Genomic DNA, 20,762 nt, shown 5'->3' with positions numbered 1-20,762 from the left:
CTGCGCATGCGCTAGTTCCTGTACTGTTATCTATATGGTTGATATTTTCTATGATAGACATATAATAAATGTTATATAATTGATAGAGATGTATATATAATTACTTTAGAAGAGGCAAAACTTATTCTCCCATGTGACTTCTTCAAATATCCCTCTGATGTCTTCTAGCATACATTCCAGGCATAGTTAGGCAGGGCTGTTTTTTTTAATCCAGGTTATCAGTGTTTTCCTGGAAGCAGCTATTTAGCACTCTTAATAGAAATGAATAACTGATCATTGGGAAGTCTTAACCTCACTAAAGGCATCATGTCCTCTACATGGTACACAGGCCCTAATGAGGTCACAACACTACCCGCTAGGCCACAAGTCCAATTCAGGGGCGGTTGCTCACTCAACTTGTTGGCCGTCTTCACTACTTGAAGCGCGGTCCCTGTCCATTCACAGTACCGTACATTTACGCAGGAAAGCAACCGCCCACAGGAATGGCCCTCATCTACAGCTGAATCATTTCTCAGGCCTACTTCTGACCTGGGCACAGTCTTCTACTGGCATGGGACTGGTGCGGGGCATGGTCTTCTACAGGCATGGATCCCAGTCTTCTACTGGCGTGGATGATGATCTTCCTCTTAACTCAGGTCACCGATCTTTCTCTCAGCTCTGGTCAGGGATCTTCCTTTTAGCTCAAGTCTTCTCTTACATCTGACCGCTCTTGAACCCTTCAGTGGCGATGGTGGCTGTTTACCCACTTCGCAGCCACGCCTGGTACAAACTCTGACGCCAGACTGCTCCTTCTCGCCCTGACCAGGCCTTTTTATATTTAGTAACTACAACACAACTGTCATGTGACCCGGTGTCCCCTTTGAAATCTTTCCTCCAGGAACACACTTTCCATCTTTCAGTTCCTGCTTCCACAGTCCAACCAGCAGATGGAGGCATTTACTTGCAAGTGCTGTGGGATGTCGATTGGATGCATCTTCTCTTCACCATCCTCTTAAAGTGCCAATAATTATTTAGACAGGGATGTCAAAACTCAAGGACACAGAGGGCCAAAATAGAAAAAACTTGGATAAAGTCGTGAGCCAACTTTAATATTTAATAAAACAATGTCTACAGTTGAGGAAGCTTTTCCTTATCATGAAATAAAATGATAAACCTTTTCATATGGAACTTAAAGGGGTAGTCCCACAAACAAAGTACAGATACCATTGCCTGATCAGATGCCTTGTTTTCTGATGCTGTTGATCACAATGGACAGTGTTGTGCTGGCATCCATGTAATATGCTACAGTGTCATGTTCTGCCATAGACATGTATTGGATGTAGTGTAAGCGGTCACTACCTGTATATGTGCCAGCAATAACATCTGATCGTCAGCTGCAGCTACCAGTACAGTAATAATAACAATAATAATTTTTATTTATATAGCGCCAACATATTCCACAGCACTTTACAATTAAGCGGGGACATGTACAGACAATAAATTCAATTCAAGTTAAGACAATTTAAACAGTGACATTAGGGGTTAGGTCCCTGCTCGCAAGCTTACAATCTACAAGGAAATGGGGGGGACACAATAGGTGAAAAGTGCTTGTTATTTCAGGTCTGGCAATTATAATAAATAGGGATTTTCATATAAAGCTGCATGATCCGGTCATCAGCCCGTGTGTGTAAGTGCAATAGTCAAGTATCAAGTGCATGGAGGGTGTGGAGACAGTTGAATAGTAGGGTGCAGATTCAGAATAATATTTGGAAGGAGGGAACATGGCAAAGTTAGTTTACTGAGTAGTTGATATGGTAGGCTTGTTTGAAGAGATGGGTTTTCAAAGCGCGCTTGAATAGGTCGGGGCTAGGTATCAGTCTGATCGTCTGGGGAAGTGCATTCCAGAGAGCTGGCGCAGCACGAGAGAAGTCTTGGAGACGGAGGGGCGAGGTTCGGATTATGGGGGATGTTAGTCTTAGGTCATTTGTAGAACAGAGGGCACGTGTAGGGCAATAGACAGAAATGAGAGAGGAGATATAAGGCGGTGCTGAACTGTGGAGAGCTTTGAGGGTGAGAGAGATGAGTTTATACTAGACCCTGTAGCAAATGGGTAGCCAGTGTAATGACTGGCACAAGATGGAGGCATCGGTGAAGCGGCTGGACAGAAATATGACCCTGGCTGCCGCATTCAAGATGGATTGGAGAGGAGAAAGTTTTGGTAAGATGGAGACCGATCAGAAGTGAGTTGCAGTAGTCCAGACAAGAATGAATAAGAGCAACAGTAAGAGTCTTAGAAGTTTCAGAGGTGAGAAAAGGTCGGACTCTGGAGATGTTTTTAAGATACAGGTGACAAGAGCGTGTGAGTGATCGGATATAGGGAGTAAAGGAAAGTTCAGTGTCCCCAATATGACCCCAATACAGCGGGCATCCTGCTTGGGAGTTATGGTTGAACCTTCCAGAGTTATTTCGATGATTTAAGATCCCGGTTTGCGGCACGTGGTTATTCCAACCGGTGCATCAAGCAGGGATATCAGAGAGCAAGGGCAACTCCACGGAGCGATCTTCTTAAATCTTCCAGAGCTCGACCCTGTAAAGGATGGACCAATAAGATTTATATCTACATTTAATCACGAATGGGAGGATATGAGACAGATTCTTAAAAAACATTGGCCTATTCTGAATACCGAGCCCTCCCTGGGAACATCCCTTGGTGACACTCCCTCTATGACGGCAAGGAGATCAAAAAATCTTAAACATCTCTTAGTGAGTAGCCACTATATTCCCACTCCTAATCATCCGTTTGGCTCTAGGAGCCCAATACCTGGCTCTTTACCATGCGGTCGTGTCTTGCCTGCCCAAATGTCCTGCGCTGCACCATATTCGGCTCTTCTGATGGTAAGAAACAATTCAATATCAAACATCGAATAGCGTGCAGTAGCATGAATGTCATCTATTATGCGACCTGCGGCTGCCCAAAAATGTATATTGGACTCACATCAAGAGAACTGAGAGTACGCGTGCGAGAGCACGTGATTGACATTTGTGCAGCCAAGACAGCGACTGACGTTACCCTCCTTAAGACGATCCCTCGGCACTTTAGACAGTACCATAACAGTGATCCATCTTAATTTAAGGTGAGAGGGATTGATATTATTCATCTAGGGATTAGGGGGGGTGATTATAAAAAAAAATTCTTGCCCAGTTAGAAGCGAAATGGATTATGCTACTGGACACCCTGACCCCTAAGGGTCTAAATGAGTCATTATCATTTGCATCTTTTTTATGATCTATTGTGATAATGCATCCATAATGTGCCTCCGTTCTCCTGGGACTTCAGAGATTTGTCCGTTCCTTCCATATTCCCCCATGTATGGTGTTAGTTAGTTTTTTATGTGTGTGTTTTCTTGTATTTTAATGGTTTTTATTTTTATTTTTTCTTATAATTTTTGCAGCGGGACTGATTATGTGATCTTTCACGGATACTGGAATTACAGATATATCGTTCATCTCATCACCTATACAATTGGCTGACGGTGTTAGCGACTTCTACACACTCTGAACATGTGATTTATGCACTGTGTCATTATTATATCTTTTTGTGCTATACAATTTTGGCATATATGTATGATATCTTTAAATAGTACAGGTTTAAGATTGATATACACGTTTGTTTGATTAACTATGCCATTTGATTGTATTATTATGGCACCAAAATGGTTATTTAGATTCTACATTGGTGGCACAGTGGTTGTGCGCATGCGTACCGCTACTCCCGCCTCCTGGTGGACATCAACGCATCTTTTTGTCTTGCTCGCACGCACGGGGACAATTCCCCTCCCCGCGCGTGCGCAGTAACACATGACGCCGAGATGTACCTGCCAGGACCTGGGAGACGCGCTGCGCATGCGCCGCTTTTAACCGCGCTGATTGGCCTCAATTGTACCTTGTGACTCCCCATGTGACCATAAAAGGTCCTTGCTGCTACATTTCTGTATTCCCCTTGATAAAGCGGTGGATTGAACACGCGAAACGTGCGTCGGGGTCATCTAACACCGGCCTGGGGTCTCCTTGCTTCTGCCCGTGGTATGTTCTCTCCTTCCTTAGTGGTTTTTTTGATTGGATGTTGTGACTCTAATATCCTTTGTTGGAGGAGCTCTCTTACCACGTTCTGTATTACTGAACAAGCACTTTAGACTAATATTACTGGTTACTAACAGTCGGGCAGGTGCAATTAGTGACCCCTTGGCTTCTCTGTCTCTTTTCTTGCTGATGTGTCATTTTTTATGGTTCATTTTTGGTAATTATTCGTGACAATTTGGAATACTTTTTGAATTTTCAATAAAATATATATTTTTTATACCTGGTTACTCTCGTTTCTCCTAATATATATATATATATATATATATATATATATATATATATATATATATATATATATATATATATATATATATATATATATATATATACATATATATATATATCTATATGTTTGAGAGGGTATTTTCTTTTCTATCATTAATAGGTTACTCATAGCCCTACTTTTTGACATTAAAATGTCACTGAGGTATTTGTGTTTTCTTATTTCGATGTTTGGTAGAGTGAGGTTAGTAGAGGGGAGAAACACAAGAAGTTCAGTTTTGGAGAGATTTAGTTTCAGAAAGAGGGAGGACATGATGTTAGAGACAGCAGACAGACAATCCTTGGTATTTTGAATTAGGGTAGGGGTGATGTCAGGGGAAGAAGTGTATAATTGGGTGTCATCAGCATTGAGATGATACCGGAACCCAAATCTGCTGATTGTTTGCCCAATAGAGGCAGTGTATAGAGAGAAGAGGAGGGGGCCTAGGACTGAGCCCTGCGGAACCCCGATAGTAAGGGGACGAGGAGAGGAAGAGGAGCCAGCAAAAGATACAGTGAAGAAGCGGACAGAGAGGTAGGAGGAGAACCAGGAGAGGGCTGTGTCCTTGAGGCCTATAGAGCGGAGCATAGTGAGGAGGAACTGGTGATCCACATTGACAAATGCGCCAGAGAGATCCAGGAGAATCCGCAGGGAGCAATGACCTTTTGATTTAGCTGTTATTAGACCATTAGAGACTTTAGTGAGGGCAGTGTCAGTGGAGTGTAAAGAGTGGAAACCAGATTGTAAGGGGTCGAGAAGAGAGTTATCCGAGAGATAGCGGATTAGACGAGAGTGGACCAAGCGTTCCAGGAGTTTAGAGATGAAGGAAAGGTTAGAGACAGGTCTGTAGTTAGCAGTGCAGTTCTGGTCCAGGGATGGCTTTTTAAGTAAAGGGGTTATGATGGCATGTTTAAATGAGGAGGGAAAGATACCTGAAGAAAGAGAGAGGTTAAATATTTTAGTCAGGTGAGTGGTGACCACTGGTGAGAGAGACTGCAGGAGATGTGAAGGAATTGGGTCACTGTTGCAGGTTGTAGGCCGAGCAGAAGCGAGGAGCTTGGAAACTTCTTCTGAAACAGGCTCAAAGATGTCTAGTGAGCTTGAGGTGCGGCAGGGAAGGGGATCCAAGCACTGAGGAGGTTGGGCTGAAATATCCTCATGGATGTGATTGACTTTTTCTAGGAAATAAGTGGCCAGATCTCACCGCTGAGGTTGGTGATGGGGTCCTGTACTTTAGGTTTCAGGAGGGAGTTTAAGTTTTCAAAAAGTCGTTTTGGGTTGTTGGATAGTGAGGTGATGAGGGTGGTGAAGTAGGATTGTTTGGCCAGATGAAGGGCAGAGTAATAGGTTATTATTTTTATTTGAGCATGAACTTTTAGTGGATGAAGTCTTCTGCTAAGAGAGATTTTCTCCACTGCCGCTCTGCACACCTTGAGCAGCGCTGAAGAAAACGTGTTTGCATTGTGTGCCAGGGCTGCCGTTGTCTGTGTCGGGTCTTTCTGCATGTAGAAGATGTTTCTTCATCTAGGGCATTCTTCAGTGTATTATTGAAGTGTGACAGTGCTAAGTCTGGACAGGAGAGGGAGGAGATGGGGGCTAAAGATGTGTGGAGATTGTACAAGCATGTAGGTTACAGCATATTCATGGTACGTTCGCAATGCCCCCAGGTTACTTACAAGGAGTCCAGCCGAAGTTTGGGTGCATCCTCACAAGCTACTGATCTGATAAGTATCCCCTTGTACTGTATATGATTTGTTTTATTACATGCTTTCCTCACACTGTTATTCTCTGGCTGTGAGTGAGTTGCTCCTTGTTTGGGGGATCCAGTTCTCTGCCTCTATCCGGCTACATTTTCCAGGGGGTTGTATATTTATTCTAGGGAGTCCCAGGGTCAGTCATCGTTGAGCCCCCGCACCATATCCGCTGTCAAGTAAGGTGCCAAACTCCATTGGCAGGCAGGCTATTTTTCTCCGAAGACAGCCAAAGTGGGGAAAAATGTTCTTCTTAGATCATCTAACAGCATCTGCATGATGCCCAATGGTTCACTCACCTACTCACCTCTTTGGCACTTACCCACCTACACCCTGAGTTCCAGCTGCCCGCTTGCCTTGATTTTCCTCCCATTCATCACCAACATTGTGTGATTGCGTGATCGTCTTCACTTATCCATGGAGATATCCAGAGCAGTTAGGGTCAGCCGCGGAGGAACAGGGCTTCATTTTCGCACATATAAAATTTATGGCGCCAACCTCCGCTGGTAGGCAGGTGTTAAGATAAGGGCGCTAATTGTAGGGTGAAGCTAGAGGGCACTTTTTAATTGTATGTTGTTTGTGGTGTTTCATTTTGTTTGTATTTAAAAGTTATGCTATATATCTATTTTGGGGAATCTTATGTTAGCAAATCAGTGCAAAGTACCACCTAGGTGAAGAACGTAATGGAGACCAAATGTATGTCTAAACCCATTCACTTCTACGGAAGGATCAGTGTTGCCACCCCTCTTGGGACCCTCGTTCTTCCAATACATGGGGGTACCTGAGTTGGGACCCTGATAAATCAAACATTACTCATCCCAGTATCTCCTGTCGCTCTTGTTCCTTATCCAGACCTTATTGATCGCTACGTCTTGGTCCTGTCCTTGACATAATGAAAAAGGCAGGAGATGCCTCCTCAGCCAATCACTGACTGCCTCCCAAATATAATTTTTAACTACAAAAGAGAATCGTCTGAATCCTACAAACGCTAATGAATATTTATAGCAGCTCATTCTGAGAGGGATAATGTAACTCTCCTCTATTGGGAAAATGAAGGGTCCTTATTGGGAAAATGAAGGGTCCTATAGCAGCAGGGTGCACCTGGCAGAGGCCTATGGTGCCTGCACCATGATGGACGCCTCATTGACAGCAGATACAAGTTTATTACACTAAATAGAGTCATTTTCTATCAGAAGAAGCCGTCGGTGGCCAGTAGCCAAACTACACGCACAAAGCTTGTTATCTGCCAGCCCTTCACAACATGGCCGACCCTGTATTGCCGGGTGTCCTCCATGCCCCAATAACTGTCTGACAATTGAGATACCCAGAATCTTCTACAGAACGGATCTGGTGCCGGTGGCACGTAGACACCTGGGAATAGGAGCGGCCAATCTGTAGTTGCCCGCTGCCATTCCTGGAGGCCTCATATTTCTTTTTGCCACAGCCAAACGCTGACATTTTATTTTGCACATAGGTTGCTGGGGAATAAGGTTTGCTTTTTGTTTTTTATATATAAAATCCACTCAAACCTGTAGTATGGAGAAAGGGCAAGCAATACGCATCATGCACTAATAACAAGCCTCCAGATACGTGGGCCTATTCACACTGAATTTGGCATTGCATTCATGTCCCCATTTGGGGCTTCTGTCTAAATCACCGAAAAATGTTCCCTTGACAGAGACATTGAACTGAGCAAAGGCAAATGGAGAACAACATACAAATCTTTGGGTTCCTTTTCCTTTCCATTTTGGAGGTGTCTATCATTTCAGATGGCACAATTCAGTATTTCAGGGATTTATTTCTAAGGGTATGTTTCCACGTTCAGGAAACGCTGCGTGTTTGACGCTGTGTAGAGCCACAGCGTCAAACACGCAGCGTCCAGATGTTCCAGCATAGTGGAGGGGATTTCATGAAATCCCGTCTCCACTATGCATTAAAAGACGCATGCGGCAGACCCGCGGAAACGGACATGCGGCACGTCTTTTCAGAACACAGCATGTCCTTACAATGTAGAAACAACGCAAGAACAACACAGGTGACCTGCCAGTGACATCAGGTGCAGATTTGGTCAGGATTTTACCTGCAAAAAATCCTGACCAAATCCTGATGCAATCCTGAACGTGGACACATACCCTTAAGGCTATGTGCACACGTAGGAAATGTGGTGCAGAATTTTATGCACTAAATCTGCATCTCCTGGCAGAATCCGCAGGTGCATTTTTTTATGCGTTTTTTGTGCGTTTTTTTATGCAGTTTTTGTGCAGATTTTACCACTGCAGATTTCTATTAATGGAGGGGTGCAGAAACGCTGCAGAAACGCACAAAAGAAGTGACATGCACTTCTTTGACATCTGCAGCGTTTCTGCGCAGATTTTTCTGCACCATGTGCACAGCTTTTTTTTTTCACATTGATTTACATTGTACTGTAAGTCACAGTGCAGTTCTGCAGCGTTTCTGCAGCAGAAAAATCTGCTGCAGTTCTGCACTAAATCTGCATCGTGTGCACATACCCTTAGTCTTGAGTAAAGACATGAATGCACCGCTGACTGTATTGTGAATGAGTCCATACATCCTACACCACCTCAGGGGGCTGTCATCATTGGGGATTGCTCCATTGCTGCCACAGTTATGGCCACCACAGAGGCTCTCGATCATCCACCCCAGCTTTAGTATTCTGGGGCACTGGTGTACTGACTATCTGAGAAAAATCCCAGAGATGCAAAAACATTGGGCAACCAAGAGGCGGTGGCCTCAAATCAGGTGTAGTGTTCACAAGGACAAGGCTTTCCCACTTTTATTAATGTGTGTGGGTATCATGGCTGTGAAGACTTCATGTGTCCAGTAACAATGGTGGATACCAATTTCTAAACTAATCAGGGCTTTCTTTGGCCATATTGAGTCTAAGACATTAGATCCAGCAGTCCCTCTCCTGCCCCAAACTATCCCCACAAAGTAATAACTAATGGTGGTGCTGGTAATGCACACAGCCCATGGGGCTCCATACTTATCTCTGGTTGGCTAACAATTGCAGGAGGTTTATGGACTGACTGGTTAGTGTTCGGCCCACAACATGCAAGCTTATGGTAGATACCAGCCCCATCAGCTTTTTGTAACCTTTGTATGTGAGGATATTATACATAAAGGGGCTGCCAGGGTCACTCACATCTGCAAAGGTGGTGAGCGACACTGATGATATTTTTCTGGGAGATGTCAGACAGGACATGTACATGATTAAAGGGAATCTGTTCCATACCAAAAAAAAATCTGCCAACAGATCCCCTTTAACAACAATCATGTATCTATATTATTCTAATAGGTGCAAAATTTAGCACAAATCCCTCCCGAGTATCTGCATTACTTCCTATAGTCAACCTTGGTGAATGGACCAGTGTTTTCTTTTTTGTGTTATGCCCTAGTTTTGTCCCGGGCCCCATGGCTACTTATTGTACCCTGTGACACCTCTTTGGCCATGTGACTATTTTCCTGTGTCTTCTGTATTCTTCGACTGTCATCCGGTCTTCAGTCTCTCAGGTAGTGTATTATATAGGACCCTATTACAGAGGCTGACCCCATAACATTAGTGATGTAACTTGGTCTCTGTGTATACAGCGCCCCCTAGAGCCCCTGGTCCTGCAGCAGCTGCAGCCATGTATATAGCAGATAAGACACTTCATTATGTGCTGGATCAGCAGCCAAGTCTGTAATATTTAGTGTCGGCGATCACTCTCATCATTGTCACTGTGTAGCGTGAAGTGCACACAAATAAAACACATGACACAATATATTATTTGTAATTTTTTTTTATTGGAATAGCAATAAGCAACATTGTAATGAAAATATTACTGGCCCTTTAATAAATAAAAGGTCACAATGACTCTCAGGTCAGGCCCGATGGAGACCACAGAACTTGCTACGGACATTGTGGACCTGATGAGAGCCACTGGACCCAAAGATCCAGAGGAAGGCAAAGAAACCCCCCCTCAGGGGGGAAAAAAATTCCTTCCTGACCCCAATTCTGGCGATCGGATATCTCCCTGGATCTCGTCTGTCCTGCTGCGTATTGCTGTACGTAAGTATAAGCTCAGGAGAGCTGACCCTGGAAAGAAAGACATGCAACCTGCTCATAGGAGCTCACAATCTAGTACAATGGATACTCTGCTCTTACAGACTAATATACAATATACCCTCTGCCAGCTAAAGACTCCCATACATATTAGATAAGTGGGTGAACTCGCTGATGTTGGAAGGAACATCCAACCACCTCATGTGCATGGGGGCCTCCCAACTTCCTCCCGACAGATGAAGTCAAGGGAAAGAAGAATCGGCATGTTGAATTTCAACATTTTTAGCTCAGAGATAAGTTGCCGTTGACTCTTATCGGGGTCTATTGGGTAAAGCCAAGATGTCCATTGCATAGAGCGTCATTTTTATTTTTGACAAATATAATAGAGGCTCCAAATGCCCTCCAAAGAAGTGACTTGTGTCTGCGGACTTTAAAGGAGTTGTCCAGTCACTTGATAATGATGAACTTTCCTTTTGAATAGAGGCTGATCTCCAATACTCAGCAGCGGCCACTACACTGTGAATGAAGCTGTGCAGTGCAGTTCAGTGTTTACCTCCGACTACCGTTGGCGCTAAACAGCTGATTTGTAGGGATGCCGAGTGTCGGACCCCCACTTATCTTACATTGATGACCAATTACAATAATAGGTCAACAATATCTTTTGACCGAACAACCTCTTTAAGACTGATGAAAGGTAAAGGACAGGATGACTAGTATGCCAATGTCTGGCAAATTCCTATAAGAGACTCTTCCTTTAGTACATATCACCTACTGCTCTATATACTAAAGGAACACACAGGACTCCATACTGGAATTTCTGACCGCAGCAAAACTGCTGACAACAGAGAACACTAGCACTTTGCAAAGTTTTGTTACAAAATGCTATGGTTTGTGAACATCAATGGTAAGAATACCCAACAACGGATACTCAAGGAGTACCAACTGTACCATCCCTGTCTGTATTAAAACATATGGATAGAGGGTGAGATCCAACTATGCTCTCCCTCTATTAGCTACAGTGGCGAGCCAATACAAAGAGCAGATCAAGTTCTGGAAGACTCAGAAGATCCATGTATTACATAGTCACCCATCCCATCACTGGGGGCCGTGTAATGCCGAATGAGTTCTGGAGAGGCCACTACACCCAGCAGAAACAGCTGGTGGTTTTAGCTGCTGATTGCCTGCAAGTCCATATGCAAGGAAGTGATTGTTCAGATAATCCAACCGAAGTGAGGCCATGTTCACACATAATGGTCAGGACTAGTGTTTTTGCACTTCAATCTTAAAGACGGAGTTAGAGAAAGGTGTGCCAAATTCTTAGTTCGACTGCCGTGCATCCTGCTCAAAATGTTGTGGCTGGAGCACATTTATCACGTAACTTATGATTCTTTTGGGCAGTGCTTGTTTATCTCAGTATGAAGCTTAAAGTGTGTGTTGTGGATGGGCGCTGACCTCATGTCTTGTACTTTGAGGTTGCCGCCTTATGTCTAGCTTCTCGTTTTGGGCCACCCACCTCGGGTCTGGCCTCGTGTTTGGTGTGGTGGGCCGCCCGCCTCGGGTCTGGCCTCGTGTCTGGTGTGGTGGGCCGCCCGCCTCGGGTCTGGCCTCGTGTCTGGTGTGGTGGGCCGCCCGCCTCGGGTCTGGCCTTGTGTCTGGTGTGGTGCGCCGCCCGCCTCGGGTCTGGCCTCGTGTCTGGTGTGGTGGGCCGCCCGCCTCGGTCTGGCCTCGTGTCTGGTGTGGTGAGCCGCACACCTCGTGTCTGGCCTCGTGTCTGGTGTGGTGGGCCGCCCGCCTCGGGTCTGGCCTCGTGTCTGGTGTGGTGGGCCGCCCGCCTCGGGTCTGGCCTCGTGTCTGGTGTGGTGGGCCACCCGCCTCGGGTCTGGCCTCGTGTCTGGTGTGCTGGGCCACCCGCCTCGGTCTAGCCTCGTGTCTGGTGTGGTGGGCCGCTCGCCTCAGGTCTGGTGTGGTGGGCCGCCTGCCTCGGGTCTGGCCTCGTGTCTGGTGTGGTGGGCCGCCCGCCTCGGGTCTGGCCTCGTGTCTGGTGTGGTGGGCCGCCCGCCTCGGGTCTGGCCTCGTGTCTGGTGTGGTGGGCCGCCCGCCTCGGGTCTGGCCTCGGGTCTGGTGTGGTGGGTCGCCCGCCTCGGGTCTGGCCTCGGGTCTGGCGTGGTGGGGCGCCCGCCTCGGGTCTGGCATGTGGGCCGCTCGCCTCGGGTCTGGCCTCGTGTCTGGTGTGGTGGGTCGCCCGCCTCGGGTCTGGCCTCGTGTCTGGTGTGCTGGGCCGCCCGCCTCGGTCTGGGCTCGTGTCTGGTGTGGTGGGCCGCCCGCCTCGGGTCTGGTGTGGTGGGCCGCCCGCCTCGGGTCTGGCCTCGTGTCTGGTGTGGTGGGCCGCCCTCCTCGGGTCTGGCCTCGTGTCTGGTGTGGTGGGCCGCCCGCCTCGGGTCTGGCCTCGTGTCTGGTGTGGTGGGCTGCCCGCCTCGGGTCTGGCCTCGTGTCTGGTGTGGTGGGCCGCCCGCCTCGGGTCTGGCCTCGTGTCTGGTGTGGTGGGCCGCCCGCCTCGGGTCTGGCCTCGTGTCTGGTGTGGTGGGCCGCCCGCCTCGGGTCTGGCCTCGTGTCTGGTGTGGTGGGCCGCCCGCCTCGGGTCTGGCCTCGTGTCTGGTGTGGTGGGCCGCCCGCCTCGGGTCTGGCCTCGTGTCTGGTGTGGTGGGCCGCCCGCCTCGGGTCTGGCCTCGTGTCTGGTGTGGTGAGCCGCCCGCCTCGGGTCTGGCCTCGTGTCTGGTGTGGTGGGCCGCCCGCCTCGGGTCTGGCCTCGTGTCTGGTGTGGTGGGCCGCCCGCCTCGGGTCTGGCGTGGTGGGCCGCCCGCCTCGGGTCTGGCCTCGGGTCTGGCATGGTGGGCCGCTCGCCTCGGGTCTGGCCTCGTGTCTGGTGTGGTGGGCCACCCGCCTCGGGTCTGGCCTCGGGTCTGGCATGGTGGGCCGCTCGCCTCGGGTCTGGCCTCGGGTCTGGCATGGTGGGCCGCTCGCCTCGGGTCTGGCATGGTGGGCCGCTCGCCTCGGGTCTGGCCTCGGGTCTGGCATGGTGGGCCGCTCGCCTCGGGTCTGGCCTCGGGTCTGGCATGGTGGGCCGCTCGCCTCGGGTCTGGCCTCGGGTCTGGCATGGTGGGCCGCTCGCCTCGGGTCTGGCCTCGGGTCTGGCGTGGTGGGCCGCCCGCCTCGGGTCTGGCCTCGGGTCTGGCGTGGTGGGCCGCTCGCCTCGGGTCTGGCCTCGTGTCTGGTGTGGTGGGCCACCCGCCTCGGGTCTGGCCTCGTGTCTGGTGTGGTGGGCCGCCCGCCTCGGGTCTGGCCTCGTGTCTGGTGTGGTGGGCCGCCCGCCTCGGGTCTGGCCTCATGTCTGGTATGGTGGGCTGCCCGCCTCGGGTCTGGCGTGGTGGGCCGCCCGCCAGCCTCGGGTCTGGCATGGTGGGCCGCTCGCCTCGGGTCTGGCCTCGTGTCTGGTGTGGTGGGCCGCCCACCTCAGGTCTGACCTCGTGTCTGGTGTGGTAGGCCGCCCGCCTCTGGTCTGGCCTCGTGTCTGGTCTGTTGGGCCTCCCGCCCGCCTCTGATCTGGCCTTATGTCTTGTCTGGCCTCAAGTCTGGTGTGTTGGGCCACCCGCCTCTTGTGTCTGGTCTGGTCTCTTGAGTGTGAGAGGCCTGAGAGTAGCTGGTGAGTCCAACAAATTTCCAATCCATTTCTCATATTTAGGTGTTAAGCTCGGACCTTTTCAATATGCTTTCTATGTCCCCGTTTGTCCTCTTGATAGGCGGTGTAAATGGTTGCTCTAATCATAATAAAAGTCTGGTGTCAGGATTCTAAGTATGGATTTCTTCACGTTTTTATTAGAAAAATATCTATATCCCAGTTATCCTTCTAGTTGAAGTTGGTCATGGTTGTGATAAACCAAATGAAATCATTGTCAGTTCAGTTAATCTTTCACTGTTGGAGTCATAAATTGAACTTGTTGTCATTTAAGTTGGTTAACAATTTAGTTTCCAGGTTATCCATCTAGTGGGATTTTGTAAGGTCTGTATGGCTGATCTGAGCAAAGTTAGTGCAAGTCCAGTTGATCCTCCTGGTGTGATGTCATAAGATGGATCTGTTCAGCACTTAAGTTGATTTCATTTTACCCTCCTAGTTGGAGGTGCAAGATGGACATGGTTGCTCTAAGCTGAATAAAACCATCATAAGTCCAGTTTAGGCTCCTAGTTGGAGTCACAAGATGGTTTTGTGGATGCTAAGTGATTAAATTCTCAATATCCAAATCTACACCCCTGGTATGGAGTGGTAAGATGATCTTGATTGTGCCAAGTTGGACGGCACTATTCTGGTCTGCCCTCTTAATGGTGGTGGAAGCTGGACTTTCCAGTATGGGGCTGATAAACCATTAATATACCAGTCTATCCTCCTAATTGGAGTTTCATATTAGACATGGTTATATCGAATCTGGTGAAAATGTTCCAAGACCAGTGTATCCGGTTGAAATCGGAAAAAGGACACAATGAAAATGAAGTCGGTGGACCCATTATACACAATAAGTACTTTGAGATTAAACTCATAAAACAGATTGAACTAAGTGGTGAGTTGGTTAAATATCCAGCCCGTACACTGATGGAGTGACAAAACTGCAACTTTGCAATAAACCTATAAGGGGAGGAATCGATGGATGAGTTAAAATGTCCCCTTACCTGTCAAACTCCTGTGGCAAAGGAGGGACATCTTTCCAAGTCAATAGGAATGCCTTTGTTATAGAAGGGTTAATAGTTTGCCTTTAAGTGCCTCTTGCCTTTAAGTGTTAGAATTACTAGAATCTGTTGACGCAGTAGTCTGATGGTCTCCTCTTCAAGGAGACTATACTTCTTATCATGTATTCTTTCAATAGTCAGCCACAACATGTTCTGAGTTATGGTAAATAAAGTATGACCCTGGGTGATGGTGATAATATATCAGATAAAAGTGACTTGCTCACAGGATATGTGTGAGGTGTCTTTTTGTCTCCAAGTGCGCTTGTAAATGACGGGCGTAATTCCACAATTAGGCCTCACTCGTGATCTGACGTACTGACTCTGGGTCAGAGCAAAACAGCTACGACACCTTCACACTGAGGTTCTTAAGACGACTTAACATTATGCCAAAAAAAAGATTGGTTTCATCGAATTGAAATAAGGAACTAAATGTTATGGTTTCTGAAACCTCTTTGGCATTCTGAGATGCTCAGTCTATGCTTGATCGCATTGTGCAGATATTTTTATCCATTACATGTTCGTTGACACTGGAGGGATTTCTTACGGTCCAGATTTTGGCCTTAGGGGCCTTACTTTAGTGTAAAATATCAACAATATTGGGTTTGATGTTAAGTAATATTTAAGATACCCAACCATGCCTATAAGTGAAGTCTATAAATACAGTGGGGCAAAAAAGTATTTAGTCAGTCAGCAATAGTGCAAGTTCCACCACTTAAAAAGATGAGAGGCGTCTGTAATTTACATCATAGGTAGACCTCAACTATGGGAGACAAACTGAGAAAAAAAAATCCAGAAAATCACATTGTCTGTTTTTTATCATTTTATTTGCATATTATGGTGGAAAATAAGTATTTGGTCAGAAACAAACAATCAAGATTTCTGGCTCTCACAGACCTGTAACTTCTTCTTTAAGAGTCTCCTCTTTCCTCCACTCATTACCTGTAGTAATGGCACCTGTTTAAACTTATCAGTATAAAAAGACACCTGTGCACACCCTCAAACAGTCTGACTCCAAACTCCACTATGGTGAAGACCAAAGAGCTGTCAAAGGACACCAGAAACAAAATTGTAGCCCTGCACCAGGCTGGGAAGACTAAATCTGCAATAGCCAACCAGCTTGGAGTGAAGAAATCAACAGTGGGAGCAATAATTAGAAAATGGAAGACATACAAGACCACTGATAATCTCCCTCGATCTGGGGCTCCACGCAAAATCCCACCCCGTGGTGTCAGAATGTTCACAAGAACGGGGAGCAAAAATCCCAGAACTACGCGGGGGGACCTAGTGAATGAACTGCAGAGAGCTGGGACCAATGTAACAAGGCCTACCATAAGTAACACACTACGCCACCATGGACTCAGATCCTGCAGTGCCAGACGTGTCCCACTGCTTAAGCCAGTACATGTCCGGGCCCGTCTGAAGTTTGCTAGAGAGCATTTGGATGATCCACAGGAGTTTTGGGAGAATGTCCTATGGTCTGATGAAACCAAACTGGAACTGTTTGGTAGAAACACAACTTGTCGTGTTTGGAGGAAAAAGAATACTGAGTTGCATCCATCAAACACCATACCTACTGTAAAGCATGGTGGTGGAAACATCATGCTTTGGGGCTGTTTCTCTGCAAAGGGGCCAGGACGACTGATCCGGGTACATGAAAGAAAGAATGAATGGGGCCATGTATCGTGAGATTTTGAGTGCAAACCTCCTTCCATCAGCAAGGGCATTGAAGATGAAACGTGGCTGGGTCTTTCAACATGACAATGATCCAAAGCACACCTCCAGGGCAACGAAGGAGTGGCTTCGTAAGAAGCATTTCAAGGTCCTGGAGTGGCCTAGCCAGTCTCCAGATCTCAACCCTATAGAAAACCTTTGGAGGGAGTTGAAAGTCCATGTTGCCAAGCGAAAAGCCAAAAACATCACTGCTCTAGAGAAGATCTGCATGGAGGAATGGGCCAACATACCAACAACAGTGTGTGGCAACCTTGTGAAGACTTACAGAAAACGTTTGACCTCTGTCATTGCCAACAAAGGATATATTACAAAGTATTGAGATGAAATTTTGTTTCTGACCAAATACTTATTTTCCACCATAATATGCAAATAAAATGATAAAAAAACAGACAATGTGATTTTCTGGATTTTTTTTGCTCAGTTTGTCTCCCATAGTTGAGGTCTACCTATGATGTAAATTACAGACGCCTCTCATCTTTTTAAGTGGTGGAACTTGCACTATTGTTGACTGACTAAATACTTTTTTGCCCCACTGTATAGATCCTCTCTGGGGGAAAAAATGTTGTTGTAACCAGTAAAAGAAAAACTTTTTTACTCATGTTTGCACTTTTTTTTGTTGGATCTGCAAATCGATAGAAACATTATCTTGATTGGAGAATATCTAAAACTATCCCAATCTAGTTTCCTTAAGCACTATCTGTTGAACTAGGATATTCTTGGGATCTTTCTTCAGGTGTAAGATCTTACAGGGTTGTTCCCTGCCTATCACAGGATTCCTTGGTCATGGGTGGTGGGAAAAATGATAATTACTTAACGGTAATTACATTTTCCTGAAACCCATGACAGCATCCCTATTTCTTCCCTCCCTCTGGCATATGGTTGGTGGTGGTTCTCAATCTTCTCTTCTCACAATGAAGAATGGGCTTGAGTGAATTTATGATAAGAATATAATAAATTCGGTGACTCCTACTTGACTTTTGGAAAACCACATTGAAGGAGAAAGTGGGGTTTGCCTTTTTATTTTGAGCTCTTGGCTTCCTGTCCAGTGACAGGGTGGATCCCTTTCTTTCGATTGCTGTTATGGATTTAATAAAAATCAAATTCCCAGTAAGAAGCAGTAATTTTTTTCTTTGCATATGAGAAAATCTGTTTCCACACTGATGTTATGAATAGAGACTTAGACCAAAATTGGTTGAAAATTGGACCCAGTGCGGTCTAATTTTTTTCTCAGATGCAAAAAAACAAACTTTAACATCTGAATGAGGCCTAAGAGACATTTCTTAGAAATGTCTTTCTGTAAAGGCATCACCTTGATAACCATAGCAGTGAACACACCACACAGAGGTGTTGTCTCTGATTTTGGGGTGGGTAAATGGTAAAGTTCTGAACTTCACAACAAACACCCTCAGCTACATAATGTGTGAACAGGCCCCCAAGATTGTCTGGAGATATACTTACCTGGGCCGATCACCTTCAAACTGTCTAGGTGTCTAAAAATACAAAATAATTCAAGTTTAGAACTTTGTTGTATTCCAGGGATGTCAAACTCAAGTACACAGAGAGACAAAATTAAAAGCTTGGAGAAAGTTGCGTCAAACCTTGAAATTCATTAAAAAATGTCTATAATTGAGCAAGTTTTCCTTATCACATATAACAATGAACCTTTACATATGGAAACAAACATAAAGGGGTTGTCCCACGGACAAAGTACAAACTTATTTATACCACTTAGCATATTTAAATAATATAATATGTTATGTCAGTGCAGTAATAAGCATATGGCCCAATGGCCTAAATTAAATAAGTAATAACAAAGGATAAAATACCTTGAATAATGCAGAAAATAAAGTATGATGCTAAAAAAGTGCACCCCCAAACACGGTAAGACACCTTCCCACAGTGAATTCCTCCACCGTTCTCTCCACATGCACGTAATGATGTCCCTACTGTACCCCCCCTCCCCTCCAGCAAAGTGTGGTGACCCTATCCCAGTAAGATTCCCCAACTGTAAACCCCACACAGGGGTTAATAAGACACACAGACCTCCATACAGTATAATGGGCCCCAAATATTCCTCTTCCAGATAGTATAGTGGCCCCACATAGTTCCATACAGTATAATTGCGCAACATAGTGGTCCATATAGTATAATGGTCCCACATAGGGCTCAATACAACATTATGGCCCCCATAGTACTCCATACAGTATAATGTGCCCTGTATTGCCTTCACTATGTGGGGCCAATACACTGTACGGAGCACTACGTGGGGCAATAACACTGTATGAAGCACTGGTAGGCCATTTTATTATATGGAATGACTCCATATAGTCCTCCGTACAGTGTATTAAGCACATAGTGTTCCATACTGTACAATGGGCCCTGCATTGCCTTCCATACAAGCATATCATACTTTATGGAAGGGAAAGCGAGTCCTATTATACTATGTGGAAGGCACTGAGAGGCCCATTATACTGTATGGAAGGCAATGCGAGCCCATTATACTGTATGGAGCACTATGTGGGGTAATTATACTGTACAGAGCACTATGTTAGGTCATTATATTGTATGGAGCAATATGTGGGGACATTATACTGTATGGAGCCCTATGTGCCGCCATTACACTATGGAGCACTATGTGGGGCCATTATACTGTATGGTGGACTATGTGGGCCAATTATACTGTATGGAAGCACTGTGTTGTGCCATTATACTGTATGGAGCACTATTTGAGGCCATAACACTGTATGGAGCGCTATGTGTAGCCATTATATTGTATGGAAGGCAATGCGAGGCCATTATAATGTACAGAGTATTACGTGAGCCAATTATACTGTATGTAGCGCTATTACACTGTATGGATCACTATGTGGGGCCATTACAAAGTATGGAGCATTATGTGAGGCAATTATACTCTAACTGATGGCCCCACAGAGTGATACATACAGTGGAATGGCCCCAGACAGAATCCTGTCCAACCCCCTGCTCAATGCAGGATTCACTAAACCATCTAAGACAGATGTCTGTTCAGCCTCTGTTTGAAGACTTCAATTGAAGGAGAACTCACCACCTCTCATGGCAGCCTGTTCCACTCATTGATCACCTTCACTATCAAAATGTTTCAGTTTTCTTCCATTGCTTCTCATGTTTCCATGTGCAAATAAAATTAAGGATGATCCCTCTACACTGTGACATCCCTTCCGATATTTCTAGACGGGTATTAAGTCTCCACTTTTTCTTTTTTTTGCAAGCTAAACATTCCCAGATCTTTTAACCCAGGGGTCTCAAACTCTGCTGTGTATATGGGCTTCATATAGAAAACAATTGAATTTGGGGGGCCACATTCTTTGAAGGACTGTGAGATATCAGAAGTTTGCAGTCACATAGAATGACTGCAGACTCGTCATAAACTTGGACAACCCCTTTAATGCTTGTACAAAATAAAATATGAGAATTAGTCAGTATCACGAAAATTTTTTTACATCCAAGTACCTGATAGATGACGTTGTCTCTGGAGTCGTTCTCTTTCTTTTCTTCTTTATCTTATCCAGACTAAGTGATGAGTTTTCTCATCCACTGCCGTCTCTGCAGACCTCCATCTTCTCCGGTCTTCTGCAGCACATCCCCACACGACGCCCTTAAAGATAGCAGTGTCATTATAATGCTTCTGAATAAGAAATATCTGCCCTACACTGAGACCCTAAATAAATAATTAGCTGTTACACGAAATATCCCCATCACAGTAAAAATCACAGTAAATCTCCCCCAGACCCGTTACATTAAATAGCTCCATCACAGTAAATCTCCCCCAGGCTTGTTACACTAAATATCCCTATCACAGTAAATCTACCCCAGACCCATTACACTAAATACCCCCATCACAGTAAACCTCCCCCAGGTCTGTTACACTAAATACCCCCATCACAGTAAATCTTCCCCAGGTCTGTTACACTAAATACCCCCATCACAGTAAACCTCCCCCAGGTCTGTTACACTAAATATCCCCATCACAGTAAATCTTCCCCAGGTCTGTTACACTAAATACCCTCATCACAGTAAATCT

At 45.9% G+C, this 20,762-nt stretch overlaps 1 long non-coding RNA gene across 5 annotated transcripts in view; it reads right to left on the bottom strand.

The window, feature by feature from the left end:
- Positions 1 to 17,214: 17,214 nt before the first annotated feature.
- The window catches only part of LOC143807793 (uncharacterized), a 61,909-nt gene continuing 58,361 nt past the window's right edge, over positions 17,215 to 20,762 (bottom strand). For all 5 annotated transcript variants that reach the window (XR_013221804.1, XR_013221803.1, XR_013221805.1 and 2 more), the window contains 2 exons: positions 20,192 to 20,336; positions 17,215 to 18,192 (listed from right to left, as the gene is read on the bottom strand). This is a non-coding gene — a long non-coding RNA (uncharacterized LOC143807793). The remainder of the gene's footprint in view (positions 18,193 to 20,191; positions 20,337 to 20,762) is intronic.

This window comes from Ranitomeya variabilis, chromosome 2 (assembly GCF_051348905.1).
Source record: "Ranitomeya variabilis isolate aRanVar5 chromosome 2, aRanVar5.hap1, whole genome shotgun sequence".
NCBI classification, from domain to species: domain Eukaryota; kingdom Metazoa; phylum Chordata; class Amphibia; order Anura; family Dendrobatidae; genus Ranitomeya; species Ranitomeya variabilis.
This window is presented reverse-complemented; position numbering and strand designations above follow the sequence as displayed.